Source organism: Helianthus annuus, chromosome 13, assembly GCF_002127325.2.
Source record: "Helianthus annuus cultivar XRQ/B chromosome 13, HanXRQr2.0-SUNRISE, whole genome shotgun sequence".
NCBI lineage: Eukaryota > Viridiplantae > Streptophyta > Magnoliopsida > Asterales > Asteraceae > Helianthus > Helianthus annuus.
Window position 1 is genome coordinate 151,849,780 of NC_035445.2, and position 12,472 is coordinate 151,862,251.

Below are 12,472 nucleotides of genomic sequence, written 5' to 3' on the forward strand. Positions count from 1 at the left end.
CCTCATATTTAATATATGAAGTCCTTATGAATGTAATCCAGAGTTTTGCTAAGCTTATGGGTTGCTAAAGGTTTATTATCCCTTGCATCAATGCAAAAATACTTGACAGTCATTATCAATGCTAAATGGTATAGGACGTACCTATTGCTATTATCGATGTGCACTGCCGCAGGTATTCAACCGATAGTCTAGGCGGTTCCTTTCTTATCCTTTCCAGACCTAGCTGCTCCTTTCTTGGCAGCCATAGGGCAATTAGTACTGATGTGCCCCTTTTCACCACAGCTGAAACAGTTTGCATCCTTCATGTCCCTACATTCGTGGGACTGGTGGCCAGTTCTTTTACAGATGCCGCATTGCTTTATCTTTTGGCTTAATCGACACTGCCCCCAATGTCTTCTTTTACAGGTTTTGCATGTAGGCTTCTTGTTGGAATCCTGTTGGTTACTGTTGAACTTGGATTTGCTCTTCTTAGAATTCTGAGAGTTATCCTCCTCCCTTTGTCTTTTGTCATTAGTTTTATTCATGAACGACTTTTGTCTCACTACGTCTAGAGTGAGAGACAAGGATAGATCTACAGCTGATCTGTAGTTGGTTGGCCTTGAAGCCTTAACATCCCCTTTTATTTCTGGTGCCAAACCACCGATGAAACGCGCAATGCGTTTTGGTTCCGGGGTGATTAAATAGGGTACTAGTCTAGATAGGGAGTTGAAGTCGGTAACATATTGCTGGCAATTTAGGTTTTTCATTGAGAGGTTCAGAAATTCTGTCTCCACCTTTTCCACTTCGTGTTGTGGACAGTAGTTTTCTTTGATAAGGTCCGCAAACTTGGACCATCCCATAAGGTATAGGGGAATTTTCCCCGTGGACTGCATCATGGCCTTCCACCATACAAGAGCCTCTCCTTTAAAAGATTGTGAAACGAATTTTACTACGTCCTTATCAGCACAATCGCTGATGTCCACAACCGTTTCCATTTCCTCAAGCCATTCCATAGCATCAATTGCTCCTTTTTCGCCATTGAAATCTCTGGGTTTGCATGAGACGAAATATTTGTAGGTGCACCCGCCCTCAGTTGAACGGGGCTTATCATAGAGTACTAACTCCTGAGGTTCGCTCTTTTCATCTGAAGAGTGAACGGAGCTCTCCTTACGAGCTGGTGTATTCGTTTCCGTATGGATCTTTGAGTGAGTGACACTCGGTTCCTTTTTGTTCTCAAGGACCTTTTCCACAACTTCACTAATTGCTGCGCTAATCAAGGCCTGAAGAGTAGTGCCATTAACATTTATATTTATACTTGCATTCTTGTTTTTAGCCGCTGCACTGCCGTGCGCTTCGTCGGGAACCCCCATTCTGGAGCTTTGGTACTAATCACCAAAAATAACGTATGCTTAGATGCAAGTTATTATGAGATCATCGTAATGGATGATTTATAAAGTCATGGTATTACTAAACCTTAATGGCTGTTTGGTTTATAACTTCCTTATAGTATGCTATTAGAAAGTATGTCAATTATATTTAGCCTAGGTCAAAAAGGACCATCAATTGCGTTTATGGTTTGGACCGAGTCCATTACCTTTTGACTGGGGGTCACAATGTCACAACTGTCTTTGTCATAACGACAATCTTTAGATAGTTGGAAGGCTTGTCATGAAGGACATTGATAATCATAGGCCCGAAGGCCTTGTCACAAGGGACATACAAAATATGGTACATAAGGCATTAATATATAAGCTGTAATCTTATTGGATCAGAGATCTTAATGTTCGAACATAGTTCTTCACCTTTGGACAGAGAGTCAAAGACTACAACCGTCATCTTTTGAAAGATAATTTATTTGCCACAAAGGCTAGTCAATGTACATCATCCTGACTAACTAGATGATTGTGAGCCCTAGAGGAGTCAGCCATGGTGAAGCTTTGAAGGCCAACTAACCATGATGTAATAGCTTACTTAATTATAGGGAATCGTCGAACTTGATAATTTAAATAGCCATGGTGCAAACAAACCATATAGGCCAATAGATAGTATTTAGTCTATTTGATCATGTATTGCCTAGATTTTTAAATAAACCATCTTTGGCGTTTTTAAATGGAATAAATCCTTTATACTTACTAGACAGGGGACATAAGTCACGACTGTCAATGTCATAGCGACATCTTATATAGCACAATGGCTTGTCCCATAGGACTTTTCGATGGCATAGATGCCTTGTCACTAGGGAAATTTTAAAACATAACCAATGATTCCTTTGGATCGGAAAATTTCATAATTCATTGTCTTGACAAGAAGTTATGAAATATAACTATCGTTTTCATGTATGCATCTTTGCCCGTAGGTATACATCCCAGTGGATGTTTAGATGTGTACATCATGTTCGACGTTTATTAGCCATGATTCCTATCGATCATATAGGCTAATTAAGGAGTTTAGAAGTTCCTAATATAGAGGTGACCATCGGGATTTTATCGCATCACTGTTGTCGGGAGTGTTAACACGTTTTCAAGTGTCAATCAGGATCTGAATCTCTTCTAAACAGGTCTTACCATCATAGCCAGGTCCCTAACGACATTCAAGCTAGGTTATACCCCTTTGAGACTCTTTTTAATATAAATACTGGCAGGAAAGGAATGATATTTATTTTATTCAGGATTATAATTATCCCAAATTTATTGAAAATTTAACGTTGGCATAAAAGCCTAGTCACGTAGACAAGTTTAATTTATAACCCATGATTTCTGAGAGTCGAGGCATTACAATTTATCCTAGTTATAAAACATTACGGATATTGAGGTGGCACAAAGGCCTAGTCACAAGGACATTTATAAATTATAAGCTAGGATTTCAGAGAATCGAAGCCTTGAGGTTTGAACATAGTTCATTACCTTTTTCTTGACAGGGAGTCATAGACCACCACTGCCTTTATTAAAATTTCTGGCCCGTGGGCCTATCAATTGACATCTCGTAAGATGTTAAGACATATAGTCATTGTACTGATGATACGCTCAGCGGTCACAATAATGACATGACGCCATGATCAGTGTCATTAATTTAATCAACTGTCGTTCAGTGGTCATAATGATGACATGACGGCAGGATTAGCACTTAATTTATATCAACTGTCATTCAGCGGTCATAATAATGACATAACGACAGGATTAGTACTTAATTTAAATCAAATGTCATTCAGCGGTCATAATAATGACATGACGACCAGATTATCGTCTAGAGGGCTTTTGAGCATAGCTCACCCCCTTAGGACAGGGAATCTCAAAAGATTCACAACTGTCGATGTCGCAATCGGACAGTGTATTATAGCTCGTGGCACTTCATCCTTAAGGGATGATTATTTTACTTACAGGGAATTTTAAATAAATCCCAATTTTCAAATTTATTACCCGTAGGCACTTCATCCTTAAAGGATGGCTATTTTACTTGCAGGGAATTTTAAATAAATCCCAATTTTCAAATTTATTACCCGTAGGCATCAAGTCATTATCAGACTTGTATACAGATATAATCTGCAGATAATTTATAAAAAGAGTGGCTTGTGTGATCTTACGGTCACGCTTAGCCAGGAGTGTTAACATGTTTACATATGTTAACAGAGATTTGAATCTTTTCAACCAGGTTTTACCATATTGGCCAGGCCTTTTATTAAGACATTCAAGCTAGGTTTTACCTTACTAAGATTCTTGTTAAATGGCAAATCAAATAAAAATTGATATTTTCCATTTATTTAATATTTCTTATTTAGAATGAAAGTCCAAACGTAATCATTCCATTATATAAAAGTAAAAGTATAAAGTTGCCCTAAGCGGGACTTGAAAGGAATAATGTTGTCCTCGCAGGGACTGAAAGATAAATATGTCCTTATAAGGACTAATAAGGAAACGATCTTCAGTAAAAGGAGCTTCTTCTTCATTTTATTTCTGAATGCTTTCTCCTTGGATGTTCATTTCACTTTAGCCGCGGTACGAAGCTCAGCATCTCGGGGCTCCAGGTGTGGATAACTCCTAATACGGCTCCTTCGCTTGGCGACGTATCCAATATATAAAATAATTGGAAGCAATAAATTCCAAATTAGAATCGGGAGTATTCCTATGTTAAGTCTAGACTCAGATGATTAAGGAATGTGCTATTGTGTCATTGAGATTAAACACAAAAGGCTAGTGTTTAATTCACTCAATGTTGGCTCTGATACCAACCTGTCACACCCCGAATTTCCACGTGTCACCGGTGGGCCCGGTGGGGGTAACGTGACGTAGTTGATAACATCATAGTCAAACAACACAATATATAAATGCACAGCGGAAGCAGAAATAGATTCATTTCAACTTTACATAAACGTAATATTTAATATCACAAGTAGTTGAAACGGATCCACAGGCGGATCAAATAAAATAAGATAAATGTTCAACAGACTTTAGACGCCTAGAACTTGCAAGATTCCTTACTAACGCCCTGAGCAGCTTCCAGCCTATTACGTACTTGTACCTGTCACTTAGACTTTGGAAAATACGTCAGTTTTCACTGGTAAATACACTCAACTGACTCATTTGAAAAGAGTTTATGAAAATTGGTTTAGGCGCACAAGGCACAAAACTATTTTGACACTTGATTAAAATGCACAAGGCAATATTAATCTTTTATACTTGGGACAAACTATATCTCATGTTATCAGTTTTACATAACTTGCTCTACATACGGGGCCCGGTCCTATGCCGGTTCAAGATTAACCGACACACCACTATTCCCTTATTGGGAATCCCATATTGGGTATAATCAAGTAATAAGCATAAAGCATCTGTCAGGTGTATGCCTACACCCCGTGCTTAGGTCGTGTGGCCATTTGCAATTAATGAGTCAAGGATATCCAGGACACGGTCGCATTAACCCCCAATGTTTCAGTCAAGCAATACGAATTAAAACAGGTTATTTGAATTTCCCGACACATTGGTCTTCGAATCCCATACCTGACCATGCGGTATTTATATTACCGTATCCCAAGCCCGTAATAGGGAAAATAAGTTAAGAGTATTTACCTGAGCTAGCTCCTGTCTTAAATAGCAAGAATTTTAATAACTCAGCCGTATTCACTTAAGTAAGCGTAGGTACAATTTACCGGAAGGCTCTAGTCTGGAACGATGGTATAAATAACCAATTAGAATACTAACGGGTCTTTAATTTAAGCCTAAGCTTAGACCGGTTAGTTTTAAGGAATTATACGGTTCAAGCGCATGATTAAGCGAAGACCGGATAGAACGTTATTTAGACCCGACAAGTTTGAATACTTGTATAATATGGGTATACAAAATACATTCTGGATTTTGAGACAAAAATGATAACGTTTGACCCGTTTCGGTCAATTTACGCAAACTAGTTACGTAAACCGAACCGAACGCAAAAAGGGCATTACGGGTAGTCAAATAAGTCAAATGCAAGTTCCCGGAGGTAATATGCTTTAAATATGATATAATATCAGTAAGTTATGTTCTATATTGCCCGGAATACTTTTAAACTCAGTTTATGCCTTATAAGGGCATTTTGGTCATTTAAAAGATTATAAAAGAGTCAAATTAGAAATCTGAGTTTCGGGTCTGGTTTATACAGTAAATATACTTAATATAACATATTATATCAGTAGGGTATGACCCATATACCAAATTTATCATTTAAAACCAAACTATGCACCGTAGGGGTATTTTAGTAATTTCACAAGGGCTAAAACTGCCAAAACTGGAAATCTGAGATCATATACTTATACTCACTGTTATTATATGAAAATATGCTAAACACATCAGTAGGTATAGGTCTTATATGTTTAAAACAAGTATAACGCTTACTATGCGCTTAAAATGCTAAATATGCGATTTAGAGCCGTTTCCGGGTTTATATATGAAAGCTGAGATTTTTATATTTCCAGAAGGCTCATAATAATTTATTCAACAATTAAAATCAGTAGAAAAAGGTTTCGGGTCAAAAGGATGTGTAAAACTCATTTTATGGCTAAAACGGTCAAAACCGACATAAGCCGAAATGACTAGGCGATCTAGGATCCGTTCAGCCAAAAATTAATTAAAAATCATCAAAATTCCCAGAATATTATAGTACATCAGTTGGTAGAAAGTTTTGCATCAAAACGTGGCCAGAAATAGGTCATACGCGAAAAGGACCGATTATGTAAATTTATAATATAGTTTTACGCTAATGGCCATAACTCACAATCTGGACCTCCGACTGATCCGAAATTTTCGGTGCACGTTTATATAATAAAAATAAAGATTTCTACTCTTTCACTTTTCCAAAAATCACGTTTTATATCAAAAAGGGCAAGATAGTCAACTTTATGCATAAATCGGAAACATGCATTCGAATAGGCTAAGCATAGACTTTATTAACAAAAATTCCAGAAAGTTTAACCAAAATAAAAATGGTCAAAAATGCTTTTCAATACAGATCTCGATCATGCATGTATGAATCCGAATCGATAGTCTACGAAATAATCGTTTTACAAGACTTTCGGTTCCGATTCGTGTCTATACTATAGATTGTCGAGTTGATGATGATTAAAACACATTCTTATATGTATTACAAGTTATTTATGATGATCAATCAGATTGCATGTCATCTATATCATTATTCATGTCATTTTTCTCAAAAATCGTTTCTGTTGACTTTTTAGAAATAGGTTTGACTCGACATTTAGCATGCATGTAGTGGGAATCAGAGAGTGCCCTTTAGAGGGTTTGTTTCCCACATAAATACCAATCTAAAACAAGTTTCAATTCGAGAAATGACTGAAAGAAATCCGTTTAATCAGAAAGTCAAAGGTTATGAACACCCAGTTTGACTTTTAGCAATTAACACAACAAGAACGGATTAAAGAACGAATTGAAAGCTTACAAGAGTCCTATAGGTGTTTAATGAACACTAGGAGTCGGCCTTGTTGATCAGATTATCTCCAGAGAAGCTTTGAGAGCTCTTGCAAGTCTTGGTGTTCTTGTTCACAATTGTAAATGCCAAGAAATGAGATGAATTCGGATTTAAAGCAGAGTTTTTGAGGTTTACTGTTGATGTAGGCATGCAAGGTATGTTATTGGCTCAATTGGAGGTGCCACCAGCTGTTACCAACATCAAATTCGGGCCAAACTACCCATTTTTCGAATTTCTGTCGCTGGGCAACCCACGCGGCCCGCTTGGGCTTTCCCAGGCGGGTCGCCTGACCCTCCTGATCAGCCAACAACTTTCAAACTTGGCAGAAATGGTCCCTGAGCTTGTATGCGATGTTTCGGCTGCTTTTCTCGACCCGTAAACCCCCAACTTGGTTTTTAAGAACCTTAGGACTTTTACCAACATGGTAATGCCCTCGGATAACTTTGCGCTCAACCGAAAAGCCATGAAATTCGACGTTGACGCTTTTAGTCCCTTAAGTACGGTTTTGGCCATAACTTTCTCATACATTGACGAAACTTCACGAAATTTTTACCACATATTCTAGTGAGTATATTTTAGCTATACAAAGCTTCGGGTCTGCCAAAAGTTCACTCAGAGGTATAAATTAAACATGTTGACACTTTTGGCCCCTATAGTTTATAATACTTCACTTTTGTGCAATTTCCGCGTCGTATGATCCATGAACCATCCGTTAAAGGTTATAAACATTATGTGGGGTTATCATAGAGCCTATTTATCCATTGTTGACACTTTGGACCCTTACGTTCCATAGTTTTCACTGTTTGTCACTTTTAGTCCCTCTAAAGTATGTTTTCACATAGCGGAACCTTATGACACGTGTCAAGACATTATTGGACGAAATTTTTCGAGGTGTTACATAAGGTGGGGAGGATGTAACAACTGCCACTAAAATCAATAATTAGGACGATAATTAGTCAATAAGAAAACCCTAATTGAGACACCCAAGTAATTCTGCACTAGCCCTAAAATTTTCAGAACAATCGGAATTAGGATCAGGACCCCTAAAAATCGAGGGGGGCAAACCCTAGTTGATAATTATCAACAGAAAACGAATGTTTAATTCTGATTGGCCAATTCATTTGATTCACCCAAGCTATAACCGAGCCTAGGCAGCCTATGAATTAGACTGCTTAGCTTACGGACCGCAAGGGAAAGGGCTTACGGTCCGTAAGCGAGTCCCAAAAATTAGTATAAATAGCCGACCTTGGGACTTGAACTGAGAAATGAAAACGACGTAAAGTTGCTGTCTGTACGTCGAGTTAGAGCTGTTACACTACAATTAAACACACACGATCATGAGGTGCTGCCGCAATCAGGGTAATAACTCAATCGCTATTACGATTCAACGTCCGATCGATTATAACTATCCAACAATTGTCCGAGTGCTGCTCAAATTGAGCTTGTACTTTGTTATTCATTGTGATTTCGACTTGAATGTTTGAGTGCTGTTCGAATTCGGACTATGCTCTGTCATTCGTTGTGAATCCATTGAATTATTAAGTATTGCACTTGATAATAGTTGTGAGGGTTTAATCTCGTGAATTGACGTAACTGCTGAATTAGTTACTAATCCCGTTTGTGTGTGCATTGTTATTTAAATTAGGTTAGAAGGCTAATCAGTAAAGCTTATACTCTGCTCGTAAATCTGCAATGTGAGTCATTCTCTTTTTTTTATCAACTGTTTTACAAAACTCCAAATTATTTTCAAAGTTATAGTTACAGTGATTAAGTCTATGTAATCACCAAGTTACAGCCGGTATGTGGGGTTTTGTATACATTACTTATTTCCCGTCACACTTGGACAACGAGTTAGCCAAGGGGTGATCTGACCACAGTCACACACACCATTTGGACAACGAGATAGCCAATGGGTAGTCGAGTGACAAGTACTGTGGGTAGTTGGTTTGAAATCAGAAACATTGTAATTCCCCTTAATATTGTAGATTATAACAAACGAGTCGTTTTAGTAAACTGAATGATTCACTCAGTATTTCCCCGCTGACAAAACCTTTTTCAAACATGTTTCAGGTGATCTGGTGTGAGCAAAGGAAAGTGCCACGGAGCACTCCCAGCTTAGAAAAGTGGCTCAATGCAAATAAATAAAATGAACATGTTTTGAAAATAAAGATTTCCCTGGGAAATCATGTTATTGTAAATTATGGGATTCTATCCTTCAGTTATAAAACGAGCAGTTTAAATTATTGAAAGATCCTGTTTTAAAAAGTCTTCCGCTGTCACCTAAATTAAATACCACGGGATTCCTGTCCCGCGGCTCTTGAAACGGGTCAAACCGGGTCGGGGGCCGTGACACCTAGTTACCTGGAGAAGTAAGAAACAGAAGGTGGTTGCTCTGTCAAGTGCAGAAGCAGAGTTCAGAGGTATAGCTCGAGGGTTAAGCGAAGTTCTTTGGATCAGGAAGCTGCTAGAAGACATTGGTTTTTCACAAAAGGATCCTAGTAAAGTTATGTGTGACAATACCGCTGCAATACAAATCTCAGAAAACCCAGTTCAACATGATCGAACAAAACACGTGGATGTAGATCGACATTTCATCAAAGAAAAGTTGGAAGGAGGAATCATAGAGCTCCCGTATGTAGCATCAAAAGATCAACTTGCAGATATCCTCACAAAGGGAGTCAATGGAAACGCGTTTAATAGCTGTTTGAGCAAGTTGAGCATTGGTAACCCCACTACTCAACTTGAGGGGGAGTGTCGGAAAGAAGAAAATAAATAGTATAGGGGGCTAATATGTAACTTGGTGTTCTATATAAGCATCATTTCTTTGTAACCCTAAGTGATATACTTCAATACAATTCAATACAATTCAAACCCCAAATCAGTTCATTCTTTATACCAAACAACACATGTTACACTAGCTTTTCTTAAATATCATGTATACTGACCAAACTTTACAATACTGGTAGGGTAACGGGTCATAACGTGTTCACTCAGAATGGGACATCATAAAAAATGGTCATTTTGGTTCGGGTGAGATCCGTTTTGACCATTGATTTTGTAATCCTCATTAGTGAACATAATCAAAGTCAATAGAGAGAGAGAGAGAGAATTCCCAAATCAAAGCATAACCGTGGTTGGGCTTTCAACTACTTTTAACAACCTTTCAAACGTTCTTACACGAGATTACAACCTTGGTCCCTTAACATTGGCTTATCACCACTGTTTAGAACAATCTGGTGATCATAAGCATAAGCTCTCTTAGGAGGTAAGGCTTTAGGGTATGTTTGGTATGGGGTAATGGAATAAACGGATGAATGGAATGGACGAGGTAATGGAATAGATGAGGTAATAGAATTGATTATTACCATTCCATGTCTTGTTTGGTTACCATGTGAGAATGTAATGAACCATTACTTTTTATTGTTTGGTATGCGAGAAAAGACGAAGGAATAAAATCATTGCCATTTAGTCCACTGACTTAACTACATCCATTTTTTCTGTTAACAAGGAAAGACAATTCGATTATTTTATATGTAATTATGTTAACTAGAAGGGCAATTCGGCCATATAAAATGACCGAATTGCACTTCTCGTTAACAGAAAAAATTGATGAAGTTAACTCAGTGGACTAAAATGGCAACGCTGAAACCTTTTCAGACCCACAGGCAAAAAATGAAACATTTGGACTAAACTGGCAAAATGACCCAAACCATAGGGACTAAAACGACATTTAACTCTTTGTAAAATTAAGAGGACACTGTTGACCCTCTATAATATTTTAATATATATTTTGAAAATGGTTGTGAGTGGATAAGAGAGAAAACTTAATGATAAAAGTATAAAAAATTATTTAATTGAAAAATGAGAGAATATATAGTTGTTTTTAGTGAAATTATAAGATTAAAAAATGGAAGAGATGTGATTGCTCTAAAGTGTTGCTCAAAACGGTAAGCAAACACACCATACGATGTTGAAGGCCGCCACTAACGACCGAGCTTTTTTTTTAACGGCATACGATTAGGAGAACACTAACCGAGTTAGTAGTTAGTATGTTAGTGTCACCAAGTTAGTATTAAAATCCTTTTTTTCTGGATTTGAACTCAGGACCTCCAAGAGAAGCAAAACTTCTCACCTCCCCCTTGAACAACCGAGCTTTTATATAAACCTAAAGAACGTTATGTAATTTTGTCTTAGTATAATACTCTGAAACTTATTGATTGTCATTAGCTATTGATTTCTTTATAGTTTTTTTTGAACGACAAATTTTTATTTTTATTTTATTTTATTTTTTTGCACGACAAATAATATAAAATACGTCCATTGTTCATGTTTGAACTTGGGATCTACTCTTAAGACTATGCGTTGTGGGGACGACCTAGGGCCGGCTTGGTGCGGCGTCATGCCTGCACATCGCCCCCTAGGGGCGTCCCCGTCCTCTCCGTCTTCATGTTGACGCCAAAGCTGGGCCACCAAAATAAAAAATACAGGCGTTATAATGGCTATTTTCTTAAAAAATATAATTTTCTTTATAAATATACGTCATTTATCCCCCATTTCATACCAAATCTTCCCAATCTCTCTCACTTTTTATACAATTCTTTAAATTTTATAAAGTTTTAGCCATGTCCTCTTCGTCGTGGTGTTCGTCATCTTCGCGTGAGGGCGATTTGTTTCTTCATCATCGAGGAAGAAGAAGATGAAGAAATCACGTCACAACCGCGAACTAGGCAAGCCGTCCTAAACTGAGACCGAGAAAGTTATATTATTTTTCGGTGTTAATAATTTAGTTATATTATTTTTCACGTGTAGCTGTCGATGATAGATTAGTGGTCAATTAGTTTGCCGATGTAATGTTTGAATTAATATTATATTTAGAGTTTAAATTAATTTTACTTTTATATATATTGCACTTGCAAAAAAAAAAAAAAAAAAAAAAAAAAAAAGAGGCCCATCCTCCACTTGCTTGGTCCATCCTTTGAGGGGCATCCTCCTTAGGTGTTGACGTGGCAGGTGACGTGGAGGGTCATCCTCAAATGATGGGGCTACTTTACACCCCATAGTCTAAGAGGCAAGTGTCTCTACCAATGGGCTACCCCACATTGGCTTTTATTTTTACTTTTGTGCCACTTGAACCCATGACCTCCCCACAGGTGCTTCTAGATAGGGCCGGCCTTGAGAATTCGTGTACCATGTTCGAGCTCGAAAAAACGTGCCCTTAGACCTTAACGAAATTGGGTATTTGTCTCACTAAAGGTCTAAACCTAATGACAATGGGCTAGTAACTAATCTAAACAATAAAAATAGTTTTGTAAGTGAGCCTATGTTGATGTTTGTATGAGTATACCCTATTAATTTATTTTTTTACATATACATATCGTTTTTTTAAATAACGTGTCTTTCGAAATATCGGGCTCTGCCCAGTGGTCCTCCCCGCCCACCCTCAGAGCCGCCGATGCTTCTAGAAACTTTGCTTCTACCGTTATATGACACCAACCTCAATGATGATTTCTTAATAGTTAACAACTAAGATTGTTTCTGT